The sequence below is a fragment of the Adiantum capillus-veneris genome, chromosome 30 (genome assembly GCF_014529385.1).
Source record: "Adiantum capillus-veneris isolate H3 chromosome 30, ASM1452938v2, whole genome shotgun sequence".
In the NCBI taxonomy this organism is placed as follows: domain Eukaryota; kingdom Viridiplantae; phylum Streptophyta; class Polypodiopsida; order Polypodiales; family Pteridaceae; genus Adiantum; species Adiantum capillus-veneris.
This window is the reverse complement of record NC_140960.1, coordinates 90,031,056-90,048,296: the sequence shown is the minus strand read 5'-3', so window position 1 is coordinate 90,048,296 and position 17,241 is coordinate 90,031,056. Positions and strand designations below refer to the sequence as shown.

Sequence of the window (17,241 nt, the reverse complement as noted above, 5' to 3'; positions counted from 1 at the left end):
GAAGTTCTACACATTTTTTTATCTACATGCCAACTGTGGAATATTGCTCATGTTTTTGAAGTCTTTTCTGAAGAGTTTTATGATAGAGAGTGGCTTATGATTGGCCGCTATCTAGGTACTCTCACTAGACAAGAAGGATGGAGTGATCAAGAATTCAAGAAGATCAGGAAAAAGGCCTATGGATATTTCCTGAAAGATGGACATTTATAGAAGCAACTGAAGTGCCCAGAAGGGGTAGCACAACGAATTATTTGCGACAAAGCAACTCAACAACAGGTGATTAAAGAGTTTCATGAAAGTCTATGGGCTGGACATAGAGGAGTCTAGGCAACCTTTGTCAAGGTTAAAGACCGGTATTGGTGGAGAGGTATGTACAAAGATGTGGTTCAATTTGTGAAATTGTCCTTAATATGTCAACAGTACTCTAATGTGCGACATAGAGATGGATTGCATCCCACCTATCCACTGGGTATGCATTACAAGTGGGTGGTGGACCTTATTACAATGCCAGTAGGAGTGTGGCAGATGAGGTATATTGTTCTTGCGAAGGAAGATCTAACTAATCAGGTTGAAGGCAGAGATTTGCATACCAAAGCTACCAATTCAGTATGCAAGTTCTTGATTGAAGATGTTATCTCCTGGTATGGATGTGTTGGCAGAATTATTGCAGATAGAGGAGAGCTGAATGCAGATGAAGCTTGAGAGTTTTTTGCTTGTACGGGCATTAAACTTGCTCTCACTACAACATACAATCCAGAAGGTAACGGAAAGAGTGAAAGAGGACATCCACCTATTGTTAAAGCTTTAGCGAAGGCGTGTGAAGGACATATTGGTGATTGGCCTAAACTCTTGCCATTTTCTTTATGGGCTGATCGCACTACACACAGTTCAGTTACAGGATTTATGCCGTTTGAATTGATGCATGGGCAAAAACCCATTATGCCTACTGAGGAAGCACTTATGACTTGGACCATAATGCCATGGGAAGAAGGTATGTCTACTGAAGACTTGCTTGCTCTACGTATTCGCCAGCTTGAGAGGCGTCAAGAGGAAATTGAATAGGCTAAAGAGAAGCTTAAGGAGGCAAGATTGAAGAATAAGGCAGCATTTGATGGGAAGCACAGACTACGACCACATGCTATCAAAGATGGTGACTGGGTACTTGTCTATGACAGTAGCTTGGAGAACCAACACTCTGCTATGCGAAAAATGGTTAAACGGTGGTTTGGACCATATGTGGTGCAACATGTTTTTGATAATGCAACATATCAACTATGTGAACTAGATGGCACTATGCTTAAGGTGCCTATTGCAAGAAAACGGATCAAGCTGTTCAAGAAGCGATAAGGTGAGATTGTTCTTGAAGATTCCCATTCAGATCCACCTCCAGAGGATCATGTTATGTATACATCAGATGATATGTCTGATGATGAGTTTAATGAAGCTGATTAAGTGCAATTGGCACAAATCGGAGACTGTGCAGGCTTAGAGGGGGTGGATGTCGTGCAGCTCCGCTCCCATGCTAAGAAAGATGCCATAAAAATGCACATCAATTTTGTTTGAAGCTTATATGTTTAATGAACAGAGATTAAGGCCTGGTAACAAGCCAAGTTCAATGATGAATGTATGTCAAATGCGGCTAAAAGGGCCAAAACATGCCTTGATGATGCTAAAACGTGTTAGGATTGAAGTGGGAATGGATAGGATATTGTGACCTAGAACTACAGTGCTCTGCGTGCTCTACCGGCCTGTCTTTACGGCTCGTCGATTGGAGCTACGATGAAGAAGTTATGGCAGTTTAAAGTTCAAGTTGATTGCAGATCGATACCGGATTGGGCAACTGCAACTAAGAGGATAAAAATGAAGTGAATGCACAGACCTGAAGTGCTTGCTTTGTAGAGCACGTCGGTCTTTTCATATCAGTAATCGGATTTACGGTTTCCAGGTTATTGGCCGTTAAAGATGCACTAGGGGCCAGTTCCATAACTAGTCCAGTCGGCTCGGTCAGAGTGCTATTTGGGAAATTTTGGTCTTTCGTCCAGGTTTGGGAATGCGTAGAGAAGTAATTTCTTTAAGGAGTATCGTGTTCAGAATGTCATCTCTTGGAATGGTTGCAGGATAAACCTAACAGAAGCATGGCCAGGAAGCTGGCTATTTTCAGCAAGTGTAAAGACGGGAGAACTCTCCACATGCAGTCACTTATACTTGCATATTGATGGCGTATGGCACTGTCGGGAAAGTAATGCGGGCATCAAAATTCATGAGGATATTGTTAGTCAAGGACCACTGGTGAAATATGTTTTACTTTGGCATTGCTTTGGCCGCTATGCATTGTCAAATGTGGTGTCCTTGTAGATTCGCTAGGCCGCCCAAAGGCAACCAAGTGGCAAGGCTGCTCAAAGAAGCCAAGTTTAAAATGGCCGACAATGGAGAAGCTTGGCCGGCATGTATACCAAAGTGGTGCCCATCAAATACTGGGCAAGGGCCACAACTAAGACCCAATGGCCTCAACCTATGGCCGCCCAAAGGCAACCAAAGGGAGGCCGCCCGCCCACTATGGAAGGCCGCCCAACAACCAGGTGGGCCGTAAAGAGCCTGGTTGAGCTCGGTGAAGAAGGGAAAACCAAGCAGCAGGCCCTCGCGTTCCTTTTGACACCGCTCGCGTCATTTTTTGTGAAGGCTGGATTTCAACCATGGCCACATCATAGGGGTGGGTCCCGCCATGTCAGCTACCCATTTGCGACATCGCTAATGGGTAGGCTATTTTTAGCAAGGGAGCCATGAAACCTATAAAAGAGGGTGTCGTGTGATTTCTTGGGCCTCACCTCTTCATTTTGGGAAGCTCTCTGTCCGGGAGGATATGCCTAAGCCCTCTAAGCCAAACCTCACCTTCATTAATCAAGCTTAAGCCCAAATTCTTGATATCCTTAAGCCAAGACAAAGCCTCTAACCTCCATTGGCCATCCTAAACCTTCTCTAAGCCCGTTAGCCATTTGAATCGGGAAGCAAACCTTCCATAACCCGTACTAATCCTAAGCTAAGCCCCCCTTGTGATTCGAATCTCATTGAAACCCAATAATCCTAAACCATTTCTTCTTAATTCTAAGCCGATTCATCCTAATCCTGAGCAGATTCATCTCAATCCTAAGCCGTTCTATCATAATCCTAGTCCAAAACTTGATAGCTAAGCTAATTCTAAGCCGCTCTTGTGCAAAACCCTCCCAAAGCCATAGGTGAAGAAAGTTTAGGTTCTCTCTCTCTCTCTCGATCTCGAAGCAGCAGGAGGGAGGGAAGCAGGTCATTATTGATTTTCTTGATTAAAACCTCGATTAAGCCAGGTTTCATCTTGTAAGGAGCATTAAGCCTCCATTAACGATTGATTAAGCCTCCATCTTGTAATGGAGCATTAAGCCTCCATTAACGATTGATTAATCATGGATGCTGTTGACTAAGTGGTATTAAGCGAATTGTTTGTTTTGAGCTTTGTTTCTGCTAATTGTGTCTGCTGCACCTCTTTTCCCCGCACCTCTCACAGCTAGGGGCCCGGTGCCTTCCTGGCTCACCTTTTGCACATGTATCCCCTGACACCGCGCGCGCTGCTTGAAGCCGCACGAGGCAAAAAACACTCTATTTTTGTGAAGAAACAACAACCACACACTAATACCATGTTGAGAAGATAGAGAGATGATATGTAGAGAGTGCAACCCCAAAGTGTGTAGAATACACACACAAGATGGTATATAAATAAATAGGAGACCCAAGGATATATTTAGAGTAGCTTCATACATAAGCTCAAGAATAGCCCCTTCTCACTGTCTCCAATATCGAAAGGAATGGAAAGACGTCTCCATCCAACTCTTCCTCTCCCAAATGCAATCCCTTATCGTAAACTCCCATTTGGCATTCACCAAAGAAGAGGAAGATATCAAAAGATTAAAGCTTCCAAGACCCAGAAAACCCTCTTTAAATTGCATGAACCACCCCACTCCCCTCCCAATTTCTCCCCCTCCCAAAAAACCTTTTTGTACTTATCACCTAAGAAACATACTATAACATCAAAATACCCCCTCACTTGCATTCACAATCGCATTCACACCCAATATCCCTTCTTCCTCAAATTCAAAACCAAAAGTCTTCCCCTATAACAAGCTAGCCAAACCATCCAATCATAACAATCACAATCATAACAACAATGAAGACAATCGGGATGACACCAACCACCAACGCAACACCAACTGCAACGACAACAAAAAAAACAACCACCACAAGCGTGACAACAATGATTTTGCAGATGGAGGAGGGAGGAGGGATTAGGGCCTTCTTGTCCAACCTCTTAATTACACATTCTGTTTAGCAAGACCCCCATACTCCCATATCTTTGGACCAGTCCTACCCTCTCTATACCACCCTCTTTTGCGAAGCTTCCCCCCTCTCTACCTTACCATCTATCCCATCCTCTTTTGGCGGAGTTTCCCCATCTCTATCACGAAACCTTCCAAATATAGAGGACGGAAAAGGTGTAACTTCTTTCTTCCAGTCACAAACTTGCATGCCTATGAGCTAATAATTTTTTGTTAGATTCCTTCACACGACTTTGTCAATAAAATGTATAAATTTTGTCCATAATCTCACCACCCGTCCCCTCTCTATAGATGAAAAAAAATGCTTATAACTAGGGCTTAAATACACCCCCCCTCCCCCAAACCCCCCTCCCAAACTTGTTGTCAAAGCCCATGACTCCTTATCAAGGAGTCTATAACTCAAACTGTTTTTCCAACCCACCCTCCCCTTACAAAACTCCCAACCCTTCATGGATGTCCGCCTCCTTAGAGCCTACACTAAAGAGAATCACATCCCTGAAATCTCCTCAATCTTAGAGATACACATGCACACTATCATGCTTCTTGCTCTAAATTTCCTAAATTCGTCAATCCTGCCCTAAAAACCCTTTCAATGGACCACTCAATAGTCATTAAACTGGCAGATATGAACCTAGCCCTTACCATCCTTTCACGAGATTGGTATGCAGGAGGCCTTTAGGCAACTCAATGACACCTCCACATACCAACCCATCACCCCACAACCGCAAAATTTTCTTGCTTCCTGACTCCAGTCCATCACCATCAAGTATACTCTTCTCACTCTTGAGTAAACCACCTTTATCCTCACACCACTCTCTAAACCGTTCAAACCCTGCCCTATCCAATTCCTCCCTAAGTTACAAAACCCCATACTTGTGGCCTGTCCTTTTTGCTCATATCGTGGTTACTTGTTTAAAAACTCTCCCAAATGGATACACTACCAACTCTACCCCATCCTACTTTCACAAAAATGACACATTAGAGAGAATGATGAGAAACAGATATTTCTAAGCCTTATGGAGAATGAGGATATCTCTGGTCCTTATGAGAAAATTGAAGAGTTGATGCAACCCAAAGTTCAAACTAATGTCAAACAAGAGCTGATACAAGGTATGTTGTCTCATGACTTGACTAGTCGTGAGAAGGGTGAGTACCTACATATGATACAACAATTTTTTGATTTATTCATCACTTCCTATGAGTAAATTAGAGGATTCAAGGGAGATGAAATTCACATTACAATCAAGAAAGGAACTCATCCCGTACACCAAAAGCCAAAGAAAATGGGACAAGCATAACTGAATTCTTTAAAGAAAGAGGTAGACAAGCTTCACAAGGCAGATTTCATATGTCCTGTGAGTATTGTAGAACGGGTGAGTCCTATTGTTGTCACACCCAAGAAGATGGAATGTGGAGGACATGTGTTGATTTTAAGCCTCTAAATCATCTATGAAGAGGGATCCATACCCTCTTCCTTTCATAGATGACATACTTGATTCTATTCCAAGGCATGAGAGGTATAGTGTATGTGATGGATTCTCTCGATATTTTCAGCTCACCTTGGCTTTAGAAGATCAAAAGAAGACCAGATTTAGCACACTATGGGGATGATTTTGTTCTTGTGTGCTTCCTTTTGGTCTTGTGAATGGTTGTGCGTGGTACCAAAAGCGCGTCAATAAGGTGTTCTCTTCCTTTCTTGGCAAGTTTGTGAAGGATCTTATTGATGACTTTTGTGTTTATAGCTCTAGAAAGGATCATTGTGCAAAGCTTGGAATGGCACTGAAGATGTATGATGAAAAAGAGTGAATTGTTTGGGACATATGATCTGAGAGAATGGGATTGAATCGGATCTTGACAAAGTGAAGGCTTTGGTGCTCCTCCCATCACCTAAGGATACAAAGCAACTTGCTACTTTCATTCAAAAGGTGGAGTATATGTCAAGGTTTATTCTCTTGTCCTCTCAACTTCTTTATCCTCTACAACAAGTATCAAGGTTGAATCCTCTACAATGGAAAAATGAATGTAAAGAGGTTTTTCAAGGTAAAATCCAACTAATCTCTTTGAAATTTGAAACTTTCTTGCTACATTTTGAAACTATGAGCCCTAATCTTTTCTTACACAATGCACCAATCATTGGTCCTCACCTTTAACAACTTGCTAGCTTACCCAGTTTGTACTTCTTGACTTGGTAGCACTTTTGTCAACCCTAGGTAGACCAAGGAAAAGACATCATTCTTATCATATAGGCAATTATGATGTGCACTACTACCATGTCTTGCTCATAAGAAAGACGCAAGGATAGAAGCAAGTAAGAGAGTGGAGTAGAGACATTGAATCCAATCGTGTTCCGATCATTGAAACCAATTCCAAAACCCAATCCGTTTTCAAAAAACTTCATTCACATTGACTTCTCTTAGTATTCATCTCTTCATACCATGCTAACTTATTTAATCTCTATCATCAAGTTTGGAAGCATTGTTAGATCAAGATAGACCAAAAGGAGAGGTCTCTCTCTCTCTCTCTCTCTCTCTCTCTCTCTCTCTCTCTACATACCCCAATAGAGGGAGAGCACTCCTAAGTTTATTGAGAAAACGCTAGCACCTCATGAAAGATAATGTCTATGAGAAGCTCCCAAGCTTGGTTTTAAAGTATGCTTTGCATCATCTTACATATAGGCCAAAAGGAAGACTCTCTCTCTCTCTACCCACCCCAATAGAAGGAGAGCACTCCTAAGTTTGTTGAACAAAAGCTAGAACCTCATGAAAGATAATGTTTATGAGAAGCTCCCAAGTTTGGTTCTAAAAACTTACATATATTCATGTTTGTTAAAATCTTTCAAGCGGTTGTGTCATGCATCATTTTTAGAAATACAATACACTATACATTTAGAAAGAGAGTACTGATAGTGTTCTAATTGGAACATAAGATAGCTCTATGAGAATACATGCCAAGTTTCCTTGATCGTCGCAGAAACGCGCGGGTCACATACTAGTGATAAATCGAGCAAGTACATGAGAGGCACTTTATCAAAACATGCATAACCAAGAGCTCCTATAAGTCACTCATTTCTTCACTTGAGAGACTAAATAAATTGGTCCTAGACCTCCTAAAGATGGCTTTAAAATTTAAGAATAGATATGATAAGCAAGAGGTAGGTTCTAGCAAGCCTCACATTCGATAACTCTTAAATTTGTTCTTTCTTGTGTTTTTTGCTAGCAAGTAAAAGAAACCTCGTACTTTTTCATTTTCAAAAGAAATTTTGTAAGTTTGTGAATTTATTTTTCCCAAAAAATACTCTAATATTGCTGACATCCTAACTGCAGACCTTTGTATACATCAACGCTCGACCTTGTAGACCAACCCTCCCCACCTTTACCTTTGCACTATATTTAAGTATCTTTCAACTCTTTGCTTAATTATAGGAGACCTTAGTGATTTTCAACTCTTTTCTTAATTATAGTAGACCTTAGTAATTCTCAACTCTTTGCTTAAGTAGAGAAGACCTTAGTAATTTTCAACTCTTTGCTTGATTATATTAGCCCTTAGTATTTTTCAACTCTTTGCTCATGGGAAAACCTTATTAGTTGACTACCGTGAATATTTTAGGGTGTTGTAAACCGTCACCTATTTTTTTGCTATTTGTTGACGAATATCAGTATGCTTGTTGAGTTTTATTTATTTTTTATGAGAAATCTACCAAGATCTCAAAAGACAAAATTGAAGGTCGACTTCACTTTGTGCTGCATCAACTACTACATCCTTGTCTCTCCACCTTTCTTGAAAGGGATCATGACGCAGGTTTTAGCTCAAAGAAGAGGCTATGGCTTGGGAGCTAGAGCAATAGGTGCAGGGCGGCAGAGACGTGATATCATAACCTTCTCAGCAAGTGTACGTGTTCTGGACTACAAACATGGATGTTAGGAGCATCTCCATAGATGCGGGTTAATGAGGGGCGTAGACCCAGTAGTAGGGGTAAGCATTATCACGGATATCCTTTAAGCAAGGTTTTTTCTTTTTTTTTCTCTCTTTTTGTAATCCTTTGAGGGAGTTTTTTTTTTAAACTCTCTCTTTTCGAGTGTACATAAAAGTGACTTAGACTTTTCTCTTTGAATCCAAAAGTGATTGGAATTTCCTTATTTAAGATCTTCAATGTGTGTTAAAAGAAAACTCCGGCAAGGGCTTATGCCCTATGCCCGAGCGCACACCCTTTGAGAGAGAGAGAGAGAGAGAGAGAGAGAGAGAGAGAGAGAGAGAGAGCAAGATTCACTTCTTTGTCACACTAGGGTACCCGTTCCTCCCTCTTTTTGTAGATGATCGTTAAGGATGATGTCACATTGGACTTGAAACAAAAGCTGCACATTTTTCTCAACAAAGGGAAAAGCCAAGGTGGTTAAACATCAAGCTTAGACGCTATCTGTCAAGGGTTCGATGCCTCCAAAATGAATTCCCACATGCATTCCTTGTAGCTGGCTACTAGTTGGAGAATTTATTTGAGGGTGTGAGGATGTCCCTCTGACAAGGAGTGGAGGTCAACTTTTGTCTTTTCATTTGCAAATGATTGGCTACCACCTCCACACGGCCTATGCTTACATGCCCTAGTGTGACATGGGCCTAAAAAAAATCACTCTTCTCATTCAAGAGTACTATGAACTCTCTGCATCTCTCTTTGTCTATGTATGTGTTTGTGATTCTTATGACATCCTCTACCAAAAACTTAGGTGATCACTATCACTAGCGGCTTCCGTGACAACCAAAGAAGGTCAAAACAAAAAACCAACAAGTCAGAGCCAAAAAGCTTAGCAAATCTAGATACCAGAGAGCCAACTTGGTTAAAACTAGGTATGGATCAAGAAGACAAAGATCTATGATGAGAAATTGCAAGATCCAACATCAAAAGGAAAACAAGTGAAGTCTACAAGAACGGCTAAGAAAATCACAAAGTTGCAAACTTTAGCAAATCAGATTTGGGTCCCAAATAAGTTGATTCAAGCACAAAGAGATCAACAGTTCATTTGATTTCAAAACGATTAAAGTATCAACTCCCAAAGTCTGAATCCAATCCTCAACCAAGTGGACAAGATGAAGAAGAGGGCTCAACAGTTACGCTTCTAACAATTATAAGAGTCTGGGAGATGAATAAATGCTACCATAAGGAACGTTACCCTTTTGTGAGTTTTAAAGCTCAATATTGCTAAAAACAAGTGTGATATGTACAAGTGAAAATATACAAGTAAGAGATTATTCAAATACCTCTTGTTCGTACGTGCTATATGCAATTCTTACATATTGAACTCCCCGTGTAAGAATGTTCTCATGATCATCATCAACATGGCCAGATGGACAAAGATGATTCAAAATGCTAGAGAGTTCATTGCCTTCAAGAATTAACATCTTTGATTTTTTATGAGGAACTTTATCAAAAACACACATAGCCAAGAGTTCCTATAAGTCACTCATTTGTGTAAGTCACTCATTTCTTCATTTGAGAGACTAACTAAATTGGCCCTAGACCTCCTAAAGATGGCTTTAAAATTTAAGAAAGGATATGATAAGCAAGACATAGGTGCTAGCAAGCATCACATTCGATAACTCTTAAACTTGTTCTTTCTTGTGTTTTTTTGCTAGCAAGTAAAAGAAACCTCATGCTTTTCCATTTTCCAAAGGAATTTTGTAACTTTGTGAATTTATTTTTCTCAAAAACTACTCTAATATTGATGACACCCTGTTTGCAGGCCTTCATATGCATCAACGCTCGACCTTGTAGAAAACCCTCCCCACCTTTACCTTTGCACTATATGTAAGTATCTTTCAATACTTCGCTTAATTTTAGCCGACCTTAGTAATTTTCAACTCTTTGCTTAATTATAGTAGACCTTAGTAATTTTAACTCTTTGCTTAATTATAGAACACCTTAGTAATTTTCAACTACTTGCTTAATTATATTAGACCTTAGTATTTTTCATCTCTTTGCTCATGGGGCAACCTTTGTTAAGTATGGAGCTTGATTTACCCCTTGTAATTTTCTGTGGTAAAAGCACACATTTGTAAGGCTCCTATTATGAGGAGAAGCCATCGTGCGTGAAGGAAAATCACTCACTGGAAATAAAGAAAACCAAAATTTTCATGGCAAAAAATCAGGGGCAACTTTTTTTTTTCGTTCGTCGGAATATTATGGCCGAACGGCGGTCGGAAAGCGGTCAGTTGGCCGGTGGCCGGTAGTCAATGGCCGGTAGCCGGTAGTCGAAAGAAGTCAATGGCGGGTGGCCGAATTCAAAGGCGGATTTGTTTACACAAGGGCGGCCACACATGGGCGAATTGGAGGGTCCGATTTGGACTTATTAACACAAGGGCAGCTACACATGGTTGCCTCTCATAAGAGAGGACAACCCTTTTGGCCTATAAAAGGAGGCCATTTCTACACACATTTCATAGTGTGAAGTTGATGCAACAAGGTGGGTGTGAGGTGGTGAGAGTGAAGCAAGGCGGGATCTCCAAAAGGGTATAATCCCTTTGTAAACTACTTCTTGTTTTGAAGTACTAAAGCCATTGAGTGGCTGCTTTCCCGTGGACGTAGCCCACATTGGGTGAACCACGTATATCGTGTGTACTCTCTCTCTCTCTACTCTATAATCTCGTGTATGTAAATATGTCTCTCTCCATTAAGTAATCTACTCAATTATCTATTTAGCTACGTCTTATTTCCTAACAACTGGTATTAGAGCAAGGTTTGCTCGTAGCTAAATTATCTCAAGGAAACGAGTCCTTGAATTGAGTGGGAGTTATGGCGGAGGAAGGGAAGCTCAAGATTGAGAAGTTCAAGGGCAAAAACTACCAACATTGGAAGATGCAGATTGAAGACTATCTCTACCAGAAAGACCTCTATTTGCCACTAGGCGGTCTTGCAAAGAAGCCCGCAACGATGACAGATGAAGCATGGATTGTCCTTGATCGAAAGGCACTGGGAACAATCCGGTTAAGCTTGGCGTCAATGGTGGCCTTCAATGTTTCAGAGATGAAGACCACGGAGGACTTGATGAAGTCACTTGACGACTTCTGCGAGAAACCATCGGCATCCAATAAGGTATTTCTTATGAAGCGCTTGTTCAATCTAAATATGGCAGAGAATGGTTCAGTTGTAGAACACCTAAATGACTTCAACACAAACATAAGTCAAATTCGATTAGTGAAAATCAATTTTGATGACGAAGTGCGAGCTCTTCTTATACTATCATCTCTACCGGATAGTTGGGACAGCCTTGTGATGGCTGTAAGTAATTCTAGTTCTGGCACAAATACTCTTAAGTTTGATGATGTTGTGGGTGTTCTCCTAAGCGAGGAAATACGAAGGAGAAGCAGAGGAGATTCATCAAGTGCTGCACTGTGAGTGGAAACAAGAGGGAGGCCTAAGGAGAGGTTTAAAAACCAAAAGGGTCGTGATCGCTCAAGGTGGAGCAAGTCACGCACAAAGTCAGCTCTTGAATGTTGGAACTGCGGCAAGAAGGGCCACATCAAGAAGGATTGCTGGTCCAAGAAGAAGAAGGAGACAGAGTCTCAAGACAACAAGCCAACATTGGAGGGCCAATGTGGCAGGTAAAGTAGAGCAAGATGCTCTAATTCTCTCATTAGACAATGTGTCTAATTTTTGGATAGTAGATTCCGGGGCTTCATTTCATGCGACACCACACAAGCAACATTTCCAAGACTACACCAAAGGTAATTTTGGGTATGTATACTTGGGAGATGATGAAGCTTGTGAGATTGTCGGCAAAGGTAAAGTTTCTGTCAAAACTGCTAACGGAAATGAATAGAAGCTTAAAGATGTTAGGCATGTTCCTTCTCTTCGAAAAGATTTGATCTCTACAGGACAATTGGACGATGAAGGTCACAACATTGCATTCGGAAACAAACGGTGGAAGATCTCAAAGAGATCTTTGGTGGTTGCCAAGGGATAAAAGGTCGGTACACTTTACTTGTGTACTATGAGCACACAAACTTCATCTTGTGCAGCAACTACACAAGTTGATAGTGCGATGTGGCACTAACAGCTTGGGCATATGAGTGCCAAAGGAATGCAAATCCTTCAAACAAAGAAGCTTCTACCAGGTTTGAAAGAAGTGGACTTAGAGTTCTGTGAAGATTGTGTTTATGGTAAACAAAAGAGGGTAAAATTTCAAAAATCACGAAATGAAAGAAAAAATAAAAAACTTGAGTTGGTTCATTCTGATGTTTGGGGTCCTACAAGTACACCATCACTTGGTGGCTCATTGTACTATGTAACATTCATAGACGATGCGACTAGAAAAACATGGATTTATGTCATGAAGAATAAGTCCAATGTATTTTCCATATTTCAAAGGTGGAAAGTCTTTGTGGAGAATGAAACAGGTACTAAGGTTAAATGCCTCAGATCCGACAATGGAGGCGAATATTGCAACCAAGCTTTTGAAAGATTTTCTGCTAGCAATGGCATTCAGAGACAAAGGACAACCCCAAGGACACCTCAAAAAAATGGGATTTCAAAATGGATGAACAAGACAATCATGGAGCGAGCACGAAGCATGCGGCTACATGCAGGTCTACCGTTTGAGCTTTGGGCGGAAGCTGTAAGTACGTATGTGTACTTAATCAACCGGCCACCCTCAACGGAATTGGATGGGGGAGTTCCAGAAGAGGCATGGACAGGTAAATCGGTGAATAATGCATTTCTCAAAGTGTTTGGGTGTGAGGCTTTCATACACATAGATAGAAGGCTAATATCAAAGCTAGATGGAAAGTCCAAAAAGTGTTTCTTCATTGGCTATGGAGAAGGTGACTTTGGGTATCGCCTATGGAATCCTGAAGATGGTAAAATCTTAAGGAGTAGGGATGTAATTTTTAACGAACAAAATATGTACAAAGATTACTTGGAAAGAAAACAAACAAAAGAAACAGGTGATGAGTATATGGAGCTTGAGGACGGTGAAGACTCAAGGACTGCAAACGGTGACAATGTGCAACAACGTCAACCAAATGAGGAGCCTCAACCTATTCCTCGAAGATCTACAAGAGCAAGTAGACCTCGAGAAAGGTTTGTTCCTTCCCTTAACCATCTCTTGATCTTAGATTCTGGAGATCCGGAATCATACGAAGAAGCTATGTAACATGAATCCAAAGAAGAATGGACAAAGAGCATGCAAGTGGAGATGGACTCACTACATCGCAACCAAACATGGGAGTTGGCTGAGTTGCCTAAAGGTAAGCGGGCACTTCAAAACAAATGGGTGTACAAGCTGAAGGAAGAAGAAGGTGGGAAGAAAAGGTACAAGTCTAGGCTTGTGGTAAAAGGGTTTTCTCAAAAGAAAGGTATTGACTTCAATGAAATATTTTCTCCCGTTGTAAAAATAAACTCAATTAGGCTTGTCTTAAGCCTTGTGGCTGCTCATGATTTAAATCTTGAGAAAATGGATGGAAATACGGCATTCCCTCATGGTGACTTAGAGGAGGAAATCTACATGCTTCAACCAAAGGGGTATGAAGTAAAAGGTAAGGAGAAAATGGTTTGCAGATTAAAGAAGAGCTTGTATGGTTTAAAGCAAGCATCAAGACAATGGTACTTGAAGTTTGATCGATGGATGTTGGATCATGGATTCACAAGATGCAACTCGGATCACTGCGTCTACACGAAGAATTTGGGAGATGGAAAATTTATCATCCTAATGTTTTATGTTGATGACATGTTGATCGCAAGTGCTAACATGCATGACATCAAAGACCTAAAAGAGGAGCTTTCTAAATCTTTTTCAATGAAACATTTAGGTGCTGAAAAGAGGATACTTGGTATGAAAATATCAAGGGACAGGACGAAGAAGACAATAAAGCTATCTCAAGAGGATTACATCAAGAAGGTACTAGAAAGGTTTGCAATGAAAAATGCAAAACCAGTTTCTACACCTTTGGATAGTCACTTTAAACTAATGAAGGATATGTGTCCAAAGACACAAGAGGAGATAGCCTATATGTCTAAAGTTCCATATGCTGCGGCGGTAGGTTCTCTAATGTATGCTATGGTCTGGACAAGGCTAGACATTGCACATGCAGTGGGAGTTGTGAGTAGGTTCATGGACAACCCAGGTATAGAGCATTGACAAGCTGTGAAGTGGATACTTAGGTATCTAAAAGGAACAACAACAAATGCTTTGTATTTTGGAGGAACTGATATTTTTCTTCAAGGGTATGCTGATGCAGATATGGCAGGTGACAAAGATACTTGAAGGAGCACTATGGGCTATGTCTTCATAGTTGGAGGCACAACAATAAGCTGGGCTTCAAAGTTGCAGAAAGTGGTCTCACTTTCTACCACGGAAGCAAAGTATGTAGCAATGACGGAGGCAAGCAAAGAAATTTTGTGGCTTCAAAGATTCTTAGAAGAGCTTGCATTCAAACAAGACAATTGTGCCTTGTACAATGATAGCCAAAGCGCTATTCATCTTGTGAAGAACTCAGCCTTTCATTCAAGGACAAAGCACATTGAGGCGAGATATCACTTCATACGCACTCTTTTGGAAGAGGGACAACTAAAGATAGGAAAGGTGTATACAAGTGAAAATCCTGCAGACATGTTTACAAAAGTGGTCAACAAGGAGAAGTTGAGCTTTTGCTCATCTTCAATTGGCATTCAAGGATAAGAAGCCAGGATGGAAAGTAGTCACAGGTTTGGTTTGGAGATCAGTCTCCAAGTGGGAGATTGTTAAGTATGGAGCCTGATTTACCCCTTGTAATTTTTTGTGGTAAAAGTGCACATTTGTAAGGCCCCCATTATGAGGAGAAGCCATCGTGCGTGAAGGAAAATCACTCATTGGAAATAAAAATCACTCGCCGAAAGCAAAAATTTTCACGGCCAAAAATCAGGGACATATTCCTTTTCGCCGGAATATTCTGGCCGGACGGCGGCTAGAAAGCGGTCGGTTGGCCGGTGGCCGGTGGTCGGAAGAAGTCAATGACTGGTGGCCGATGGCCGAATTCAAAGGCGGATTTGTCTACACAAGGGCGACCACATATGGGCGGATTGGAGGGTCCGATTTGGACTTATTCACACAAGGGAGGCTACACATGATTGCCTCTCATAAGAGAGGGCAGCCCTTTTGGCCTATAAAAGGAGGCCATTTCTACACACATTTCATAGTGTGAAGTTGATGCAACAAGGTGGGTGTGAGGTGGTGAGAGTGAAGCAAGGCGGGAGCTCCAAAAGGGTATAATCCCTTTGTAAACTACTTCTTGTTTTGAAGTACTAAAGCCATTGAGTGGCTTCTTTCCCGTGGACGTAGCCCACATTGGGTGAACCACGTATATCGTGTGTACTCTCTCTCTCTCTCTACTCTATAATCTCGTGTATGTAAATATGTCTCTCTCCATTAAGTAATCTACTCAATTATCTATTTAGCTACATCTTAATTCCTAACAACCTTTTTTGTTGACTATCATGAATATTTTAGGGTATTGTAGACCATCACTAGTTATTGACCAATATCAGTATGCTTGTTGAGTTTTATTTAGTTTTTATGAGAAATTTACCAAGATCTCAAAAGACAAAATTGAAGGTCTTCATGTAAGAACTTGGTGTTTCATCAACTACTGCATGCTTGTCTCCCCACCTTTCTTGAAAGGGAAAATCTTTATAGAATCCATTAAGATTTGGTTCCTGCTTTTTCTAATCCCCCCCCCCCCCCCTCTTATTGTGCATGCAATAGACAAAGAATCTAGAGTCCGCACCCTTTGTTTGCATGTGAAACCTCTCTCTCTCTCTCTCTCTCTCTCTCTCTCTCTCTATATATATATATATATATATATATATATATATATCTACATATATATGTGTGTGTGTGTATCATGCCGCCAACAATCTCTCTCTTTGATGACTCTCTCTCTAATCTTTCGTTTGGAAAACGTGTCATCAGTAGGTAGAGGAAAGAGTTTCCACCCAGCTCTTAACGGTGTGTGGCCGTCCAAATGCTAGTTGTTTTCGGAGAGGATATGCCATATAGTTTTTTTTTTTTTTGTGTGTGTGTGTGTGTGATAGAGAGAGATAGATAGATAGATAGAGAGATAAATACCAGAACGTGTGGTATGCTTGTCAAATATACTTTGTGTGTGTGTGTGTGTGTGTGTGTGTGTGTGTGTGAGAGAGAGAGAGAGAGAGAGAGAGAGAGAGAGAGAGAGAGAGAGAGAGAGATTAACAAACCATATAACGTGTGGTATGTGTGTCACATATACTGTGTGTGTGTGTGTTTGTGAATTTGTAGCATGTCGCCAATAATCTCTCTAAGATTTTTTTTGGAAAATGTGTCATGAGTAGGTGGCAAAAAGAGTTTCCACCCAGCTCTTAATGGTGTGTGGCCTTATTGGAGAGGCAAGGTGATTTTGTTGTTGTGCATGAGACATGGTGAGGCCTTGCTAGTTGCAGACTACTATTGGTGAAAGATAGGGTGAGATTAAAAAATGCTAATCACAAATTCCTGTTGGCAACAGATGTAGTCATTCCACCCACTAGCTTTCAATCTCTCTTTCTCATTGTATAATTACACAAATTACCTCTGAAAGGGTTGTGTCTGTGCAGATTGTTTGAGCAAAAAAAATTTATTACACATTAAAGAGTTTTAAAAGGAATGTCACATTTGGATTCACTACAAAAATTGAAAGGGAGTAAAGATAAAATTCTAAACCACTTTTGTATTCACTCCCTCGTAATAGAATAGGATCTGTGTTGGCACAAAGATCCTTTAAGCCATGTTTTTTCTTTTCTTTTCTCTCTCTTTTTGGAATCCTTTGAGGGAGTTTTTTTTTGCAACTCTCTCTTTTTGGAGTGAATATAAAAGTGACTTAGACTTTTCTCTTTGAATCCAAA

The 17,241-nt window shown here is 40.8% G+C and overlaps 1 pseudogene; it reads left to right on the top strand.

Moving 5' to 3' along the window:
• The first annotated feature begins 292 nt into the window (after positions 1-292).
• LOC147418382 (uncharacterized) lies at positions 293-1,347 on the top strand (annotated as a pseudogene).
• Positions 1,348-17,241: the final 15,894 nt, after the last annotated feature.